A 22,067-nucleotide genomic window follows, 5' to 3' on the forward strand; every position below is an offset into this window, starting at 1 on the left:
GACCGTAGAACCACCTATGTCTCTCTCAGGCCATGCTCTTGTCTTCTGTCTCCAACAAACCTTTAACAACCCTGGAGGGAGGTACTGTTGTTCCCACTTTACAGATGAGCAAATGGAGTCTCAGGGAGCTGAAGTGAGTTGCTCTCTGTCTGCACCTCAGAGGGAGCAGAGCCTGGGTCCAAAACACAGCCCATCTGACTCCAAAGCCTGAGCTCTTTTTACTACTGAGGGCAGAGGGGCATGGTGTGGGCTGGCCTCACCACATCCTCTCCCCCAGGACCTTGTTACCACCACATGGGGAGTGAGCACAAAACTCTCTGTCTTGTTTTGACTAATGCTGGACTAGCCTGTATCTCAAGAGGAACCAGGAGGGTACTACAGGACAAAAACAATGACAAACCTACAAAATTGCTGTGGTTAGAACTGGTGAAACTTGAGGGTCAGGAGTTGCTAGAACCCTGGGTTCACTGTGGTGGAGGCAGGGATGAAGCTGCAGGAGTTACAAGGGCTGGATCACAAAGGGAGGACATGGTCCTGCAGTCATCAGGGTGGCGTCTAAGCAGAGGGCCCCAGCAGGTTTCTCTGTGCTCAGGGTGAGAGGCTAGAGGAGGGTCAGGAGGCACCCAGAGCAGATCCAAGGCTGAAGTGGATGCAACGGACAGGAGAGGGGCTGAGGAGGGGCCGCTTGCTGTGCTTGTTCGCAGGAGAAAGATAACCAAAAACGACCGACCTAAGCTGTGATCCCTCCAACTTCCTGAATTTAATCTTCAGTTTCTCTTTTGAAGGGGGCCTGATGTCCTTGCCCACAGCAGGGGCTGAGCCAGTTCTGGAAGGATGCCTTAGCTTATCTGGAAGAGAGCCTTTGCTTCCCCATCTGAGTGGTGCGGAGGGCGTATTTTACTTCATCTCATTGTCTACCCCATGAGAAAGGAAGCTCCATGGGCCAGAGACTGCCATCTCCTTTGCTCACTGCTCGGGGCTTGCCTGGGATCCCATTGTTGTTGTTGTTGTTAGTTGCCATTAAGTTGGCTCCTACTCTCAGCAACTTTACGTACAGTATCACGTTGCCCAGTCTTGCACCATCTTCATAATGGCATGCTTGTTGTCATGCTCGAGTCCATTGTTGTGGCTATTGGGTCAATTCATCTCATTGGGGGTTTCTCTCGTTTTCATTGACTCTCTGTCCAACATGATGTCCTTCTCTAGAGATTGGTCTTTCCTAATGATGGGTCCCAAGTAAGCGAGTTGAAGTCTCGCCATCTTTGCTTCTAAGGAACATTCTGGTTACATTTCTTCTAAGACTGATTCATTCATTCTTCTGGCAGTCCATGGTATATTCAATATTCTTCACCAATACCACAGCTAGAACGCATCAATTCTTCTTCGTCTTTCTTTTTCATTATCCAACTTTTGCAAGCACATGAGGTGATTGAAAAGATGATGGCTTGGATCAGATGCACCTTAGTCATCAAAGTGACATCTTTGCTTTTTAAAACTTTATAGAGGTCTTTTGGAACAGATTTACCCAATGCAATACATCGTTCGATTTCTTGACTTCTGCTTTCATGGATGTTGACTGTTGATCCAAGTAGAATGAAATCACTGAAGTTGTCAGTGGGACCTGGTAGCGGGCTCAGTATAAGTTTGTAGAATGAATGAACAAATGCATGCCTGAATCCTGATGAAATGTGGTTCAGAAATTCCACGGGACTTGGTCAAGGTCTTGTAGCAGGATTCGGGACCATAAAAGGGGACTGTTGTCCCTTCTCCCAGTGAGCTTCCCAGGAAGAGACACCCATTCCCTACTACCAGTACAGCCCCACCCCAGGCAGCTGCAGGGCTCTACTAGACTCTCCTGTCCTTAGCACTTCCCCCTGGGCATGGGGCAGCCCTGAAGCCCTGCTGGCCCAGCTCCCTCCACCTGGAACCCTGTTTACTTCCCTAATCCCTATTTGCCTATCAGGGCTCAGCTCAAATGTCACTGCCTCCAGGAAGCCTCCCCTGGTCCTCCCACCTAAACCAGGGTTCCCCAGTTACTTCCTCTCATGGCGCCCTGCTATTTTTCTCTGGGCTTACCACAATTTTTAATTTCACATTCATCTCAGTGTGTACACAACTCTGGCTGTGAGCTCAGCCACAAAAGCAAGGACCATGGCTATTTTCCCCGGGGCCATTTCCCAGTGTCCAGCCCCAGACCTGGCATACAGCGGGTGCTCAGTCAATACTGAATGAATGAGCCAGGTGGGCCTGGGAGCTCTAGGCCCCTGAGTGGCAGCCTCCCCGAGCTCCAGGCCAGGTCTGTGGACACTGAGCCCCCAGTCAGGGCCTGCTTCCTGCAACCTCCCTGTCCAAGCATCCAAGGCGCTCCATGGCTGGGCCCCTGCCTCCTCCAAGCTTCCCCATATCTGCTCCCACTGGCAGCTCACACACTACACCTTCTGCCTCCTGGCCTTTGCTTGTGCTGGTCCCTCTGTCACTGATGGCTCTCCCATCCCCTCAAGCCAGCTGGCCCTGGTGTGCCCCTCAGGACCTGCATGGCCTTGACAAGCCACTTCATCTCTCTGGGCTTTCTCAGTGGAGGGTCCTCAGAAGGAGTGAAGAAGGAGTCAGATCTGCGTTTCAGAAAGCCCTCAATGGCTGCCCCGAGGGGGTTACTGGGGTGGGGGCTGGGGGACAGAGCAAGGATGCCAGAGCAGAGCCTCTGTGCCAGTCCCAGCAATGACGGTGGACATCTGAGCACAGACTGGGCAGTGGGCATTCCCGAGGCAGGACCTGAAGAGCCAGGTAGCGGGCTAGGGGCGGGTTCAGCATGGGGCGGTGGAGCCCCACATTACATAAGAAACATAGGAAAGGGTAGAGTTACCCATCCCCTCCCCCTTCACGTTGAACATTCTACATTCTGAATTAGCACGCGTGCTAATTAAAACCATCTTTTCAAAGAATTTATTATAGGATATTCCAAGCTAATTATAAATTCTCTGTAGCTGATCCTGAGCAGTCTGCTAATGCAGTGTTGAAATCTCTTTGGCCACCCTCATTTAAATTATTCATCAGGCCCTGCAACAGTTGTGAACTGTAATTTAAACAGTCAGCTCATGAATATTCAATTACCACAACAAACACTGGCGTGTTTTACTGCCTTGCTGCTCAATATTTTGTATCCTCGCCTGTGTTTACATGTTTTTATGAACTCTCGAGAAACGTGTTGCCTGTTGAAGTTCCTGGTTAAGCTGAGAATGAAATGCCGGGAAAGGGCGAGGACGCAGCCAGCAAAGCTTCTGTGCTCCTTTTGCAGAGGAATTGCAGGTGGTCAGTCAGGAAGGGCCCAGGGTTGAGGCTACTCAGCCACCTTGCTCTGGAGAAGAGGAAGGAAGCCCAGAGAGGGCCAGGACTGGCCTGAGGTCACACAGCAGGTCAGGGGAATAGATGGGACTTGAAGTTCTTGGGCCATTCCTGCTGCCTAAAATCTGTCACTAATTAATTGGTGAAGAGGGTCTGGAGAGATCTGGTCTCTGAGGCAACGCCAGGAAGGCAGTCCTTGCTTCCCAGCCTCTTCTGGGTACCGACCAAATGTTGACAAATCAGGTACAGCTTGTTCAAGGTGACAGGATATCTTAGAATCCAGGCTAGCTCCACTCTGAAAAATTAGGGCTGCACCCCTTCATGGCCAGGTCAGAGGAATATGAGTCCTCTCCCCCCATGAGTTTGGCTCCTCACTTATTCTCACACCCCTCCTATGAGGAGAGTACTGTAATGATTTCCATTTTTAGGGATGAGAAAACTGAGACTCAGAGGGCTAAGAAGCTTGCTCAAGGTACAGCCGGGGCTTGAGCTAGGTCTTTGAGTCCCAAGGTCCCACCTCTCCTTATTGCATCAAACTCTTCCACCACTGGGGATACGGATTCCAGGTTGGTGGACTGTAACATATTTTTACTAAGGATCCAGAAAAGTGGGGAGCAAAAAATACTACGTCTCAATCATCTGATTAGTTTAAAAATTGAAAAATCTGTAAAATCCAGTGCTGACATGGATGGGAGAAAGCTAGCACCTTTGGCACCGTAACTGGGGTATAAGTTGATGTACCCACTTGTTGGGCTGTGTGTGGCGATCAAGAGCTACAACACTGGGGAGACAGACCAGGTTTGAACACTGGATCCAATGCTGACTCAACAGCTCCATAACCTTCAGTTGCCTTATCCATACAATGGGAGAGGTCAACAAGCTTAGCTATTAACCAAAAGGTTGGAGGTTTGAGTCCACCCAGAGGCGCCGGCCTGGCAATCTACTTCGGCCATTGAAAACCCTACAGAACACAGTTCTACTCTGATATACCTGGGGTCTCCATGAGTTGGAATCAACTCAACGGCAACAGGTAATGGTACCTCATAGCTTTGTGGGAATTAAATCATGTACAAGAATGCACTTAGCACAATGCCCAGCAAATAGTAAGAAAGTCCTTAGTAACTTTGTCTATTATCATCCTCATCAAATTGCCTGGCAACAGGCTTATGAACAAGTAATTATTGAGTGTGTACTACATGTGAGGTGTTGTTTTAGGTCCTCACGACAGAGCAGTACAAGTCCCTGCTCTCAGGGCAGCGCATTCCAAAGAGGGAGATAGAGATAAAGAGGGAAAACACATAGCATTTGAGGTAGTGGTAAGTGCCATAAATGAAAATAAAGCAGGGAAGAGGGCTAGAAAGTGTTGGGGTGGGAGGACTGTCATTTTAGAAAGGGTGGTCAGAGAAGGCCTCACTGAGAAGGTGACATTTGAGTCACTTCTAAGACATGAAAGAGACATGGGCACAAGCCATAGAGATCTCTGCAGAAGGAGTACGCCTGGCAGAGGGAACAGAAATGCCAAACAAAAGAGAAGCCCTAGGACTAAGCCTTAGGCCCTTCAGTGCTTTCGTGAACCCAGTAGACTAAGGTGGTAAGGCAGAGAAAAGTCAGGAAAGTGTGTGTTTTGGAAGACAAATGAAGAACATCCCGAGCAAGGATGAGTAAGTAATTAATTGTGCCAAATGTGATGACCAGTCAAATAAGATGAGGCCCAAGAACTGGCGGCAGGGTTTAGCTCCATGGAAGTCACTAAGACCATGACGACATCAGTGTCAGTGGGGTGACTGGAACAAAAACCAAGAGTAATTGGGTGGACAGGGTTTGGGAACAGTGAAGTCAGATAAGTACTTCAAGGAGTTCTGGGGTCCCAAAGGAGATAAATATACAAATAAACAAATATGAAAAGAAAAACCCACAAAAATGTGTATTTCAAGATTGTTTACATAGTGCAGGATTTCTCAACCTTAGAACTATTGATAGGAAACCCTGGTGGCATAGTGGCTAAGTGCTACGGCTGTTAACGAAGAGGTTGGCAGTTCATATCCACCAGGTGCTCCTTGAAAACTCTATGGGGCAGTTCTACTCTGTCCTATAGGGTCGCCATGAGTCGGAATCGACTTGACGGCACTGGGTTTTTTTTTTTTTTTGTATCACTATTGATATTTTGGGACTGAAAATTCCTTGTTGTGGGGGGCCGTCCTGTGCACTGCCAGTTGTTTAGCAGCACCCCTTGTCTCTATCCACTCCAATTGTGACAATCAGAAATATGTCCAGACATTGCCAGATGTTCCTTGGAGGGCACAACTGCCCCCAGTTAAGAACCACTGATGTAGTGGCAGCTTTTGGAGTTCTATCCAGCTAGATCTTCTTCACTGGGCCAGTACACCCTTCTCCTGAGAAACTTCTTTGGCCAACAGGGGTCGCCTTCCCTGAGGAGGTTACCCACCCCCTTCTAGAGTCTGTGGGCAATGACTGACTGACATGAGGGTACAAGAGGCCAACCCCCTTGCCTCAAGGTGGGATCAACTCTGTGGTGCAAGACACGGTCTAGGACTCCCTGTGGGATCAGGCTGAGGGCAGTCTCCAAACGACAGAGACTCCAAAGGATGCCTTCCTCACCCCCCTTTCCTGAGACCACATACTCACAATATCATTTTCATAGCTTCTAAGGAACCCATCCTAAGAAATTATATGATAGAGAAAAATCAGAAACAGCCTAAATGTCTGTCAATAGAAGATTAAGTTCATGACGGAACATCCATACAATGGAATGCTCTGCAGGCCATCAGTGAAGGACACAGACCTATACTTATGGACAAGGGAATACATCCATTAACACTGTTGTGGAAAATTGGCAGGCTACAGAATAGCTCCAATAGAACAGACTAGAAAGTAAAGGAAAAGAAACCATACTATGGTCTCATTTATGCAAATTATATACATATAATGCATAAAGAGAAGACTGAAAAGATACTTAGCAAATGGTAGGGTTAATAATGGTTATTTATAGATGGTGCAAATTTTAATGATTTTCATTGTATTTGCCTGTGTTTAAGTTTTTTGCAATGAACATGTGCCATTTTTATAAAACCAGTAAAGCTGTGTTTTTGGAAGAAAGAAGTCAAAGATGTAAGAACATTTCATTTCAAAATTTATGGGATGCAGCCAAAGCCATACTCAGAAAAAAATATATACGGTCATAAAATTTTTATTATTAAACAATAAACAATACCAATAAATGAACTAAAGAATCTTAAATAAAAAATTAACAGAAAGAGGGGGAATTAATAAACATAAGAGGGGAAATGAATAAACTAAAAAGAAAAGTAATAGTATTGAAACTTAGCTTTGATGGTTTGTTCTCTGAATAAAACAAAGTAGATAAACCAATAAAATAGATAATCCTCTAGTAAAGAAGAGCATGAAAAAAAGAGATTAAGCATAACTACACAACATTAGAAATTAGAAATATGAATAGGGGTATAATTACAGGTACAGAGGCTATCAAAATTATTAGATAATACTATACACAATTCAATGGTATAACTATACAGATCTCAGTGAAATATACTTTTCATTTTATGAAGATGGTACAACCTTGATATAGAGAAAGCTCTTCTAAAAAGAAAATTACAGACTGATTTCACTATAAAGTATATTTAAAAAATCTTAAAATAGTAAATTAAATCCAGTCTCATATTAAAAAATATATGCATATATGTATGTATAAATACGTATGTTTATATCACCATAACTAAGTAGAATATATTAATATTGGGGAATCTACTAATAAAATTCATCACTTCAATATGCCAAAGAAGAAAAATTATATGGTCATCTCAATGCACGCTTAAACGGCATTTGATAAAACTCAACAAAAACTGGAAGTAAACTGAAATGTTAAGAATGTTTTTTAAAGTATGCTAAAGAATATTTACTTTATGACAATGGCGAACCACTAGAGGCATTCCCATTAAACTGGGGGACAGGGCAAAAATCCCTGGTCACTGATAACATTACTATTTAGCCAAAGTTTGATCCAGTGGAATGAAACAAAAAGAAATGAGTTACAACCATTGGTAAGTACCTTCTTTGTATATGTTATAGCATTTCCAGAAACCTCAAACAAATTCTTAAAAAAAAAATTAGAATTTGAGACACCTAGATAAAAACCCTGGTGGCATAGTGGTCAAGTGCTATGGCTGCTAACAAGAAAGGTCAGTAGTTCGAATCCACCAGGCGCTCCTTGGAAACTCCATGGGGCAGTTCTACTCTGTCCTACAGGGTTGCTATGAGTCATAATCAACTTGACGGCAGCAGGTTGGGTTGGAGATAAAAATAAATAAATCAATTGATTTCTTATTTACCAGCAAAAAAAAAAAAAGGCTAGAAAACGTAAGGGAAATGTTCTAATCACAACAGCAATGCAGAAATATAAAATCCCAAGGAATAAAATTTACAAGATATATGTATGTATATACCTATATATGCATTCTTTTCTATTCCAATTAGAAAAATGCACCAGAAATCGTTCGCAATCATGTGGGGCAGACAATATTCATTTACAGTTTTGCCTCAGAGCTACACTAACTCTCTTGCTCTCTGTTAACAGTCTGAAGAGCTCTGGGCATCTCACAGAACAGCACACTGATCCGTTACATTGATGACATTCTGCTGACCAACCAGGACAAGAAAGAGGTGACTAGTATGCTGGGGTCTTTGGTGAGATTCATACATGCCAAAGGGTAGGAGATAAATCACATGAAGATTCAGAGACTTTTATGAAGTTCTTAGGGATGCAGTATTCAGGGGCACACTGGGGTACTCCCTCCAAAATAAAAGATAAATATCTATATCTTACTTCCCCACCACAAAAAAAGGAGCATAGGACACCGTAGGCCTATTTGGGTTCTGGAGGCCAAACATTCCACACCAAGGTTTATGCTCCAGCCCATATCCTGAGTGACAGAAAGCTGCCAGCTTTGAATGAGGGCTTAGAAGAGGAAGGGCTTTACAGCAGGTCAAGGGTTCAGTTCAAGCCGCATCCACTTGGACAATCTGATGCAGCAGAGCCTATGGTGATGGAGATACCAAAGATGGGAAAGATGCACTTTGGAGCTTAGAATCACAATGCAGATCCCTGGGGTTCTGAGTAGAGCCGTGCCATTTGCAGCACATAATTATACTCCTTTTGAGAAACTGCTCCTGGAATGTTACTGGGCTGTGGTAGAAATGGAATGCTTGACCATGGCACACCAAATAAACATACATCTGGAACTGCCTTTAAAGAGGTGGGTTCTGTTGGACTAGCCAAGTCATGTTGGATGAGGCCAGCAGCCATTCATCATAAAATGGAGACAGTATATCTGGGATCAGAGGGCATAAGTAAGCTGAATAAGAGGATAGTCCAGACTCCCATGTCACATGCCATAGTTGCACCAATGCCCCTCCCTCAGCTCACACATATTTGGGAGGGGAGGGGGTCCTGTACTACTAGCTGAAGAACAAGAGAAAGGTCCAAGCATGGTTTACAGATGGGTCGGTTCCATACCTGAGTACAAGTCACAAGTAGACAGTGACTTTAATATAGCAACATCCATGGGGAACCTTGAAAGGGAGTGGAGAGAGAAAAAATTTCCCAGTGGACAGAGCTGTGAGCCTACACCTGAACATCCACTTTGTTGGGAGAAGTGGCCAGAAGTGAGAATACAGACAGATTCACAGGCAGTGGCCAATGGCCTGGCTGTCTGGTCAGGAACCTGGAAGGAAATGAACTGTGAACTTGGAGACAAGCAGGTCTGGAGTAGAGGCATGTGAATAGGCACATGGGGATAAAGTGTGATTTTTTGAATCTCACATTTTGCTAATCGGAAAGCCTTCACCACAGAAAAGGCACTGAACAACTGAGCAGACAAAATCGCTCAGCCAATTGGCATTTGTTAGCCTTCATCATCGGCCAGCAGAACTGGCACTAGGTATACAAGTGGAGTAGACAAGGTGGCAGAGATGAAGGCTACACATGGGCCCAATGGCATGAAGTCCCCCTTACTGAGGCCAAGCTAGTTGCAGCTGTCTCTAGGTCCCATTGTTGTCCAACTAGTCAGCAACATAGACCCCTGCTGAGTCCACAACTGGCACTATTCTTTCAGGAGACCAACCAGCCTCTTGATGGTATGTCAACTACACTGGGTCCCTTCCATCACAGAAGGACCAGCAGTTCATGCTCTCCGGGATAGATAACGACTCTGGGCATGGTTTGCCTTTCCTATCTATAGAGCCTCAGCCAGCACCACACTGTGGGCTGACAAAAGCTTGACCCATAGCCAGGGAATCCCACACAGCACAGCATCCAACTAAGGGGTTCACTTCAGAGTGACAGAGATGTGGAAATGGGCCTGTCACCATTGGTCATATCACATATCACACCTTCCAGAAGCAGCTGGCCTCACAGAGTGCTGGAATGGCCTTCTAAAGGCACAGCTGAAGTGCCAATGTGGAGGCAACACTCTGAAAGGAGGGGCTGCTGTCCTTCAGGATGCAGTATATGCATGAAATCCAAAAGCTCCATATGGTGCTGTGAAGATACATGGGTCCACAAACCAAGGGCTGGAAGCAGGAGTAGCCCTATTTACCATCACTCCCAATCGGGAGAAAACTATTGTTCAAAAGAAATACACTGATGACCTGCCTGGAGTGGAGGGTGGATTCCAAGGATGCTCAAGTAGGAGCAAATGGTTGCTAAACTGTTGGTAGGGAGGCTTTGTTTAGGTGAGCACAGAGCTAAGTCTGGATCTGCAAGTGGGGGGAGACGCTGAGGCTGAAGGAGTTACATGAGATGGAACTGGGAGGATTTCCAACACTGAGCAAGCCATGGGAGCAGGGATAACAGAGAACTCATCACAGTGACAGTGTGGCCACAACGGCACTTGGGAGCATAATAATGTATAAACTGACTGTGGTGGCACTCCTATAAGATCCCCAGGGAACCGACTTGGCTCACTAATACTTGGGCAGGTAGATTCCTTTGGGGAACCAGAAAGGGTACAGATCCTCCATGTGGGTAGGCTGGACGCAAACACAAAGGCAGCTCACACACAAAGTGCTTAGAGATAAATGATAGCATTGTTACGGCTACCAGGCTGAGCATTTTATAAGCATTGTATCATTTAATTTTCAAAACAACGCCATAGGTAAGGGATTATTAAAATATCCATTTTACACATAAGAAAACTGGAGTTCTGAGGTTTGGATAACTTACTCAGTGGGGCAAGTAGTTGGAGGAACCTAGATTTACATGCAGGTTTTTCTAAGTCCAAAGCCAGTGATGTTAATCCAACAATGGACAAGCCCCCTTCCAGCAGGGCAGTGGGCACAGAGATGTGGGACAAGTGTCCAGGCTAAGGGGCCGCAGTGGAGGACAAAACCAGTTTCCAGAGGACAATTCTGGCTCCAGCTCCATTGACTGGCCTTCCACCACATGCGGGGGGCAAAGTGAGCCTCGTCCCTATCAGGGTTGGGGATCATTTTTTGCGGGGGGTTAAGGGAAAACTACATTTCCAGTTTAGTATGAGCAAGATCACAATGGTGGGGCATGCAGAAGGGTGGGGCCAATTTGCTGGCTGGGCTAATTCTGCTTCTCATAGCAGGAGCACTGGAGCAGCAAGTAAGGCTGTGTCAAGTTCACAAGGCAGACGAGATGGAGGGATGAAGATGGGCCTAAGGTCTGGTGTCTTCAAGGCAGAAGAGGAGTCCTGTGGGATGGGTTTGCGGCCATCTCCAGCTGACCTTTTGGACCCAGGATCTCAAATGGGCGTTCTTCCTTTTGCTATCTGTGCTTTTGACCAAGGTCCAATTCTTCTGGCCCAGCTGCTGCCAGCACTGCAGATGTCTGGTTTGAGTTTTTTGCTCACACTCTGTTTTCTCATGATTTCTGAGAATGGGCTTCACTGATTACCCCGTGTTTAGCACACATGCACACTCACCCCTATGCTGCTGGCAGAGCCCTGCCTACTGGGCACTCCCCTGCCCTGGGCTTTCCTTTCTTTTTTCCTATTGCATTTTGTGTTCCTGACTCTGCTTAGGCTCATGATGCACAATTACCCATGAAGCCTCCCAAGGATGACGCATTCTACAATTTCAGGTGACCCGAGCCAACAGGACATGTGAGGGGTTGGGAAGATTCAGAACCACAGGCACAGGTGTAGAGCCCTTGTTTCCCTGGGAGGAAAAGGTTTGCAACTGTCACAGGTGTGACGAAATCCTCAAGGCAAACAAACACAAACGACAGTGTCCTAGAAACAGGAGAGCTGGGTGGCTACAGCCCAGTGGTCCTGAGTGTGCATCAGAATCACATGGGGAGCTGGTCAAACCAGAGTCCGATTCAGTGGGTCTGGGGTGGGGTCCGAGAATCTGCATTTCTAACGAGTTCCCGCTTGCCGGCTGTGTGTCTTTGGACAAGCCACATGCTCTTCTGAGTCTCCGGTAAAAACTAAAAAAAACACAAAGCCATTGCCATGGAGTCCATTCTGACTTACGGCGAGCACCTGTGTTACAGACTAGACCCAAGTTGCATAGGGTTTTTTTCCTGTAATCTTTATGGGGGCAGATTGCCAGGACCTTCTTCTGTTGCGCTGCTGGGTAGGTCTGAAATGCCAACCTTTTGGTTAGCAGTTGAATGCAAACTGTGCCGCACAGGGACCTCGTGAGTCTCAGGTACACATCTTTAATTCTGACCATAATTCTAGCTCCCTCCAAAGCTGATGGGAGATGAGATCAGGTGGACTGTACTATAAGACAGAACAAGCTATCAGGCCCCCCTCCTGCTCACTCTCCAACATGGATGCAGGCAGCACTCTACAGTTTATGAAGCGTTGCCACAGGCAGCATTTATTTTTCATTCATTCATTCATTCACTCAGTCAGTCAACAAACCCTTAGCAGACACCCGCTAACTCTCACACACATACCAGGAATATTTCATTAGCACGTTTGATCCTCACAACCTCCATGCAGAGTAGATATCATCAGTTCCATCTTACTTGAGGCTCAGATGAGGGAGAGTAACTTGCCCACTGGTTCAGAACAGGGACCCCAGGACTCCTGGCTAAGTGCTCTCACTTCAGTACCACCACAGTCCAGTCCGCAACCCAGCTAGGGTGCTTAACTCTCCAACAAGACACTCTTCTCCCCAGAATGCTGGCGGCTCCTTGCCTTCCATAGCGCATGGACGCTCTCTTCTGGAGCTTTAATATTGAGATGAGTTGTATTTGTCTTGCTGCCTTTTATAAAGACTCCAAGTTCTAAATGGGCAAAGCCGCAAGATGGGAGAGCAAGCGCGCAGGAGGCTGACTTTTTATTATCCAGCCAGAGCAGGGAGAAAATGACGGCAATAAATCTCAAGTTTTATGTGCTCCAGACATTCTGCAGAGCCAGAGATGGCTTCTCAGCAATGCCGACGGTACATTAAAAGCTCATTTTCCCAAACATGGTACTGAATATGCACTCAGAGGAAAGAGCCATTATACCAAGTAATAGCGAAGCAGCAGCTGACGGATGCTGCTGTGATTTTCCCTGAATTCTCCCCCATGGCTCAGAAGCAGATCCCACAACTCTTACTCTGCCAAGCTTGGCATCCTGCCCAGAATGGAAGTTAAATGCCTGGCCCTCGCACTCTTCATGGGCAGGGGGTCATGGCTCCGATTAGGAGTCTGGCAGGGGGTGGCGGGGGTGGGCACCAGAGGGCACCTAAGTGAACATTACAAACTGGTTTGTAATGTTCCCAGGGGAAGGACCAGTTCACAGTGAAATGGGCAGCGGTTGAGCCCAAACAGGGAGGTCTGTGCAGGTGAGGCTTCTTCTCAGGTTTTGGCCGCTGTCCTCTGGCCCCCAAGGCCACCGCCTCCAGGAAGCCTTCCTTGTCCTGACCGCCTCCTGCACTTCATCGGTTCCTTATCCCACTCTCCAAGCACCTTCCACTTCAGGCTATGTCATTTATGAACACAAATGGCTCGGCTCAGAGTCAGAGAGATAAAGCAGGTTTCAATCCTGGCTCACACCCTGGCTTGCTCCCTCCCTTGCTCATTCATTTATTCATTCGCTCATTCACTGGAAGGCCGTACAGGTTCGATACTGAGAGCACAGGCTGGGGAGCCAGACTGCCTGGGCTCAAATCTCAGTGTCATCATTTAATGGCTGTGTGGCCTTGGCCAAGTTATTGACTTCTCTGCACCTCCATTTCTTCATCTGTAAAATGGCATCAATAATGGTATCTCCTTCTCAGGGTCATTATGAGGACCAAATGAGATGACAAATGTAAGGGACTTAAATGGGTGCCAGACACAGAGTAAGCACTAGATAAATGTTAGCAGGTGACATAGTTACAGATAGTGCATCCAGTCACCTAGAGAACACAGGGTTAAACAAGGCGTAGCCTCGGCCCTCCAAAGGTCAAGACAAGGAATCCGTGACCACAGTGAGCATGATCAGTGCTCCACAGGGCTGCCTGTCATGGTTCTGTTCTTGAAGATGCCCCACGTCAGTGAGCTCTGTATCTCAGGTCTTGCTTGGCGCCGGGGTTGTGAGGCTGGAATGAAGATTGGGATAGGGAGAGCCAAGTTGACACTGAGCTGAAATCACAGCTGCTGTTCTCTGCTCCCCTCCTTCGGGCTGTGAGCACCCAAGCATCTTTGAATCCTTCATGGCTTAGGTATCATTATTCACCCACAGGCAACTTGACGCTTGCAGAGAGCACTGGACTCGGAGTCTTAGGCTCTGGATCAAGTTCTGGCTTCACCCTTTCTCCAGCTATGTGACCTTGGGCAAGTAATCTCTCTTCTCCCACCCATCCCATCAATAAACAGATATTGAGGGTTATCTGTTTGGCAGGCTCTTTGCTTGATGCTGATGCTAGAGAAAGGTACAAAGCACAGACACAGCCTTCAGGCTGTCCCAGGCTGGTAGGGCAGATGGCCGTATATATAGACGCCCACACACTTCCACGAATTCAGACTCATCTCGCCTTTATTTAAAATTTGATATTTTGTTCGGCACCAATTTTTTGCATTAATTTTGATTAAAAAATATTGCATTAAAATATTATCTTGATTACCGAGTTTTTTGGCATACTCTTAGATTTTGTACTGGAGGTGAATGCCTCACTTGCCTCACCCTAGTCCCCATTCTGATCCAGAGAGCCTCAGAAAGAAGGTAACTTCTGAACCGGTCCTAACCCAGGAATAAGAGTTCACCGGGCTGACAGGAGGGAAGAGCCTTCCAGGCAGAGGGAACAGCACGCAATGGTTTTCAACTGGAGGTGATTTTGCACCTGCCCTCCCCATTTGGCATTGTCTGGAGACTTTTTTTGGGCGGGGGGGTGTTGTCAAAACTGAAAGAGGCATCTAGTGGGCAGAGGCCACGGATGCTGCTAAACACTCTACAATATACAGGGCAGCCCCCATGACAAAGAATTCTCTGGCCCAAAATGTCAGTGACATTGACGTTAAAGAATCCTGTACAAAAGCACAAAGGGGTGAAGCGTTATGGCACATAACGCTACCTCGGGCTGATTCCTTGACTTCTCAGCCTCAGCTCCTGCATCTGACAAATAGGGATAATAATGGTACCCACCTCACACGGTTGTTGTGAGCCTATATACACAGTAGGTGCTCAATAAATGTAGGTGCCCCATTCTTTCCTCACTTTGAACACGCCCTAAATGTTAGCACAAACAGTTCTCAAAAAAGACAGCATCCTCAGGTTCCAAAGAAAACTGGGACAAGGAAAAAAACATGTTTTGTTCTCTTCCGACCTTTCTTACAGAAAAAAAAGTCTTATCTCTCAACAAACGTGAGCCTGTTCACAGAGAACGCGCCTGTGTGTTAGCTTATCACTGGCCCCAGTTTTAACAGGGAGTGAATTTTTATGACCAAGTTATAAACCTTTGCAAAAACCATTTTTAAACTAAAAAACGCTGACAGATTCTTAACTACTATAGCTGCTAAATTAAGTATGAGGGATGGGGCGGGGAGAATGTGTGCAAAAGAAAACAAAAGTTACCCTAATAGAGTTAGTGGAGGTAAAATAATGTTCATTAAAAATAGAAAAACAAACACACACACACACACATAAAATCTTTTGTGTTCAACTTCACACTCGTACATCATAATGTTCCAGTAAAAGGCCATTTCCCCCTGAGATAATAAAAGAATTGAATTTTTCCTTATCGGTCATCTATTTTTCTAGCAGAAGCTATTACTCCCGCTCTGGGGTTGCTAGGCAACAAGAAATATTAATAGCAGCTTTTATTAGCTTAGCTTTTGCAGCCGAGTACCAGAATGAGAAAACGGGAAACATAAATGTGTTACATAAATCTTTCAACCTTTCAGAGCTGGTGTTAGTCTCTGTTTTCATAATGATTTATGAAAAGAAAGAGGAGCGCAGGATAAGAAAACGGAGCCATCTCCTGCAGGAGTGTTTGAAAATAAATAATTATAGCAGGGGAGCAAAAGCTGTTTCAAGCCATTTTTCTGAGTTTTATAAAATGTAAAAAGACATATTTGTTTCGTTGAGTGCCTTGGAGAAACACAGGGAGAAAGTTTCATCCGGACTCTGCTGCATACGATAAAACCTCCGGGCCTCTGGTTACCCCCATTTAGGCCCCTCCGAGGGCCCATTTGGGAGATCAGTCTCTCCATGGCTACCCCCAGAGGGAAATTAGAAAAAAACATGGCACTCTGGAAAAGCCCAAGCTGGAGGGTCCCCTCTCGACGCCCTGCTTTTACTAAGATGGATCCTTCCCCTGATCCTGGAGCCAAGAAGACATGGGTCTTGGGTCCTGGCTTTCTTGCAAGCAGTAGAACTGTTGTCTTAGTTGTTGCTCACAGGTTCTGAGCCTGTCCTGGTGTAATTAAGCACCTCCCTCCCCAGCTCAGCCCTCTCCCTACCCCCAGCCACCTTGGACTCTGATCTGCCTTTCCCAACACCCACGTCTTGGATCCCCCTTTGGTCAACCAGTCTGGCCACTGCCCCAGCAAAGCCAACATAGATCCCCAGCAGGTCAAGATGGACAAACACTGATATAGGGCTGAAGATGCCCAAACCCAGTCAATTAAATGGCTAAATTAATAAACACAGTAGCTTATACTTATTAAGTGCCTACTGTGTGCCAAGCAGTGGGCTGAGCACTTTACCTACATCTGATCATTGAGTCCTCATAAGTTCCTAGGAGGCAAGTAACATTACTTTCATTTTAAAGGTGAAGAAGCTGAGGCTCAGGGAGGATTAATGTGGGTCACAGGGGTGGATAACAAATAGAGGAGCTGGACTTGGAGCTTAGGTTGGCCTGACCTCAGAGCCCATGCTCCTAACTACTAGGTGATACTATACATCAGGAAAAAACAAAACATTATCATGGTAGATTACAAAAATGACCACACATTTCTTCCCTCCCTATATCCAGGCCTTTCTGCAATGTGACTTTGCCACTTATCCCTTCAAGAGCTGGGGTCTATTTCTCTACTCCTTGAATCCAGGAAATGGCCGCGTCACTTGCTTTGGCCAATGGGTGACTAGCAAATGTGATACAAGCAGAGATTTGAAAAGTGTTGCATATTGGGGCTGACACTCTCTTGTTGCTCCTGGAAAACCTGTGACCATTATCATGTGAACAAGCCCAGGCCACCATGTGATAAGGGAGCCAAGGCCAAGTCATCCTCATTGCCCCAGCTGACACTGTGTCATCCTCATTGCCCCAGCTAACAATGGGTCAACTGCCAACACACGAGGAAGCCCATCCTAGATCATCCAGCCCTAGCCAAGCTGACCCCAGAGATCAGCTGAGCCAGTCCAGATTAAAAGAACCTTCTTGCTGACCCACAGAATTATGAGGGATAATCACAGTTCATTGTTTAAGCCTCTAAGTACTCGGATGGTTTGTTACCCAGCAAAACCTAATGGACACAATCATAAAACAAAAACATGTTACGTGTTAAAAGCAATAAAGTGAACAGGCTGGGCTAAGAGGTCTTTAAGGAGCCCTGGAGGTGCAATGGTTAAGTGCTCAGCTGCTAACTCTAAGGTCAGCAGTTCGAATCCACCAGCCACTCCACTGGAGAAAAGATCTGGTGATCTGCTCCTGTAAGGTGACAGCCTAGGAAACCCTATGCAGCAGTTCTACTCTGTCCTCTAGGACTGCTATGGGTCGGAATAAACTCCACAGCACCCAATAACAACAACAACAACAATGAAGGAGGTCTCTACTGCCCCCTGTGGCTGAGAGGGCCAGATAACAAGGGCTGGTGGTCTTTGGCCTCTGCCTCAGGCGCTGGGTATCAACTTGTGAGAATCAAACAGAGATAGGCCAAAACTCCTGGGGGAGGAGAGATAATGCAGGCTCCGGGCAATGAGAAGGTGGAATAAAGGTGGAGGAACAGAGAACAGGAAGAGAAGAGGGTGGTGTTAGAAGGTATATTAAGGACCTCCCAGAGTCAGTACATAGGCCTGCCCCTAAACTCAGGACTCTGCCCCCAGGCTCCAGGCCCTAAACCAGGGCTAGGCTCTAGCATTGGAACCATCACTAAAGCAAAGAGGTAAAAGGAAAACTAGGGTACTTCCCAGTCCCCTTCCCAACAGTCTACCTCAGGATACTGGCCCTTCACGTGGGGTGAGGGTGCCTGGGCCATGGCCCGCATCCTCTCCATGTGGGGAGAAGGACCAGTCCTGGCAAGATGCTTTGAGGCAGGGAGCTAGAGCACAAAGGATCTAAAACAACAGTCCAGCACTCAGGTGGCAGTGGAGAGCTTATCCAACCTCATACAATTGTCCAGTGTGGCACAGCTGACAAAGCAATTATGCCCATTTTCCTAATTGTGAGTTCACAGAGCCGGAAGCCCAATCCCCACTTCATAGAGGAAGACTTGAGGCTACGAGAGAAGTGACTTGTCCAAGGTCCCAGAGAAACCAAGAAAGAGTCAAAGCTAGGAGGAGAAGGCCTGAATAACAGCTGCATGCCACTCCTGTGCTAACTGAGGCCCAAGACTGGACCACACAGCCCCAGTGACCCAGAAGGCTCCGTTTAGGACAAGCTCATATTTTCCAAATCACTAGACTCCATGGCTGGTGTAGAGAAAGCTTTGCCTGAACTCATTCCCCACCAGGCCCACCTCTGCCCACCCAAGGCACTTCCAGAAGTTTCTCTGGTCTTACAAAAGGGACAGGTGGCCCACGAACTTGTCCGAGGAACGTCAAGCTTTGTGTCTTTCCAGGATAAATCCTCTCCTGGGTAAGACCACAAGCTTGAACACTTTCCAAGGACGACTCCAAAATAAATTATTTCAGACTTAACAGAAGCTGCTTAATAAATTCCACTCTTCTAGTTTCCTTGGGTATTTTAGAAACTGATTTATACATATAATATCTCTCTCAAAATGAGACAATCAACACAGGATAAAATTATTGAGTTATAAAAATAGGGGTCAGATGGAGGTGCAGTGCTTTAAATTAAACCGGCAAAATACATCTTTCATACTAAATTGACTCTTTTTGTCTTGGAAATGAATGTTTAATCAGTTAAGACACTGAAGTTGGAGGGACAAGCCTTAAGCATATTTAATTTTGTAAAAGGCGCCTGATTCCAATACTGTTCATGATTCCTGCTAGCAGCCGTGCCTTCAAAGCGGAAAGGCTGATTCCCACGCAAGCCCAGGAGGTCCAGCAGGCTGGGGCAGGGGGACAGGAGGACTTCGTGGCCTCTGGGATCACAGCCAAGGAGGGCCTGACATGAGATGGCTGTCAAACACCTTGGCCTCACCCACCCCTCCAGGGACAACACCGTTGACTCATCTCAGTCTGTGCAGACAGCCACGGAGGCACCCTGGCCCCCAGGGCATCCTCTGTGCTACCTGCAGCCCAGTGGCTGACAGCTCTGTCCCTTCATCACCTGATAAAACTGAGAAGCGGATGGTAAGGGACAGAACTAGGTTTGAATTCTGGTTTTGCTGCTTAATAGCTATGTGACATTAATTTATTCATAAAATACAGAACCTACTAAGGGTCAGGCCATCACTTTCCCAGGAAGTGATAACCCCACATCGGAGCCAAGTGCCTCTTCTGGGTGCATGGAGACCATGTGTGGACCTTCTTGGAACATTTACTACATTTTTAGAAAGGGGTGCTTTACTTGTCTCTCCATCGGCACCGGAGTTTCTCAGGGGCATCTCGTAGATCCAGAGCCCAGAACAATGGCTGGTACCTAGCAGATGCTCAATAAAGGCTGTTCTAACGCTGAAGATCACTGTGCTGCAGGACTTCAAACCAGTTCATTCCAGGTTTTTGGGTTTGTTTTTTTTTTTCATTTCCACCCCCAGATATACTGAATCAGAATCTACATTTTAACAAGACCCCAGGTGATTCTTATGTGTAATAAATTTTGAGACCCACTGCTCTACCAGTGGTTCTCAGAATTGGTTCCTAACCAGCAGCATTCACATTACCTGGGAACTTGTTAGAAATGCATGTTCTCAGCAGGGGTTTGAACCTGAATGAACCAGTTCAAAGCCTTGCTGTGCTGGCTTGAAAAATGCGCCCACCCCCGTCCCCACCCCCGTCCCCCCTCACACAAAAAGATATCAGAACCTAATCCCGGGAACCTACAAAGGTTACCTTAATTGGAAAAGGGTTCTTTTTTTTTTTTTTTCTGCAGGTATGATTAAGATAAAACCAAGAAACCAAACCCGTTGCTCTCAAGTCAATTCCAACTCATAGCGACCCTATAGGACAGAGTAGAATTGCCCCATAGGGTTTCCAAAGAGCACCTGTTGATTTGAACTGCTGACCTTTTGGTTAGCAGCCATAGCTCTTAACCACTATGCCACCAGGGTTTCCATGATTAAGGTAAGGATCTTGAAATAGGGGAATTATCCTGGATTATCCGGTGAGCCCTAAGTGCCACCACAAGAGCCCTTATAAAAGAGAGGCAGAGGAAGGCTCTACTGACAGCAGAGGAGAAGGCCATGTAAAGACAGAGACCAAAGAGTGGAGTGATGCAGCCACAAGCCAAGGAACTCCTGGAGCCACCAGAAGCTGTAAAGGGCAAGGGACCAATTCTCCCTTAGAGGCTCCAGAGGGACCACGGCCCTGACAACACCTTGATTTCGGCCCAGTGATTCTGACTTTGGACTTCTGGCCTCCAGAGCTGGGAGAGAATAACCTTCTGTTGTTCTAAGCCACCCAGTCTGAGGTAATTTGTTACAGCAGCCACAGGAAACTAATACCATCACCTACTTCCTCTCAGCCAGTGCCCATTAGGCCAATAGGGCTTATTCCACGTCCTTGGTTTATAGCAATTCCTACCTCACTTGTTTCTTGGGAGCATTATGTGAAAAACATTTATAAAGCCCTTTGCTCAGTGCTTGACACCTAGTAAGTGTTGACACGAATTCCAGCATCGCCCATATAGTGTACGTGCTCACACACACACATACGCACACACACACAATCCACCATCATTCTGCAGTTCAGACAAATTTTAAAAATTTCTTTCTCTGGCTCTGTGTCACTCTTTGCCAGACATTCCCCATGTATGTACATATTCTTATCTGGTTTTCCCAGTTGGTCTGGCCGCCCTCCCCTGGGTCCCTGGGTAATACGGCTTGGCTTATCTCTCATTACATAACAAGGGAATATAAAATTCAGCGAACCCTCGCAAATTCTGACTAATGGAAGAATTAAAGTGATCTGAATTTGTGAGACATCTTACACTGAGCTCATTTTAAAGAAATCTGGAAAACGACTGCAAAGTACCTATTTGGACAGAGCCCAGCAAAAGCATTTCATAGGCGGGGCTACCAGGGGGTTACCGCTGATAAACAGATAATACACTTTGTAATTATCAGAGCTATTTTTTTTATTATAACCAGGTGGTCCTACAAATGTACCTGACAATCTGTGCCGTCTGTTTCTTTAGGTCAATGAGACTTAAGGGAAAACACCGCAATTTGGTTACTGGGGAATTTATTTTTTTTCCAAATAATAACAATAGCAAATATTCCCTGATTGCTTCCTCTCTGCAGACATTGGTGAAGACTTTACACGCATTATCTCCGATGCTCTGCACCAAGAACTTAAGGTGGGTACTATTATGATTCCCAAGACAAAGAAACAAGCTAGAGGGGTGGAGCCAGGATTGTTAACACAGGTCCGTGGGACGGCAGAGTCTACAAATTAGCCCTTCATACTAAAAAAGCACACATTTCCTTAGCATGGGATTCAGGACCCTTATGATCCAGGCCCTGCTGGGCTCTTTTACCTCTTTTCTCCCTCCTTGGCTCCAGGTTCCTGCCCAACCCAATAAAGAATGAATCCCATGTCAGTCTCCAAGCACGACATGAGCCCTCCCACCTGGTGCTTTTGTATATGCTGTTCCACTGTTGGGAAGAGTCTTTCCTTCTTTTTCTACTGGCACATTGGTCTGCCTGCCAAATTTCTACTTCTCCCACAAATTTCAACTCAAGAATCACCTTCTTCCGTGGCAGCTTCAACAAGATATATTAAAAAAAAAAAAACAAAAAAAACCCATGGTTCCATTTATATAAAATATCCAGAATAGGCAAATCTATAGAAACAGAGAGTAGATTAGTAGTTGCCTAGGGCTGTGGGGAAATGGGAGAGTGTGGGGTGATGGCTAAGGGGTACAGGGGGATGGTTGCACAATTCCAGGGATATACTAAAAGC

The 22,067-nt window shown here is 46.3% G+C and overlaps 1 protein-coding gene across 5 annotated transcripts in view; it reads right to left on the minus strand.

Moving 5' to 3' along the window:
- The window catches only part of TOX2 (TOX high mobility group box family member 2), a 155,928-nt gene that overhangs the window by 24,884 nt on the left and 108,977 nt on the right, over window positions 1-22,067 (minus strand). The window lies entirely within an intron of this gene.

Source organism: Elephas maximus, chromosome 25 (genome assembly GCF_024166365.1).
Source record: "Elephas maximus indicus isolate mEleMax1 chromosome 25, mEleMax1 primary haplotype, whole genome shotgun sequence".
Lineage (NCBI taxonomy): Eukaryota > Metazoa > Chordata > Mammalia > Proboscidea > Elephantidae > Elephas > Elephas maximus.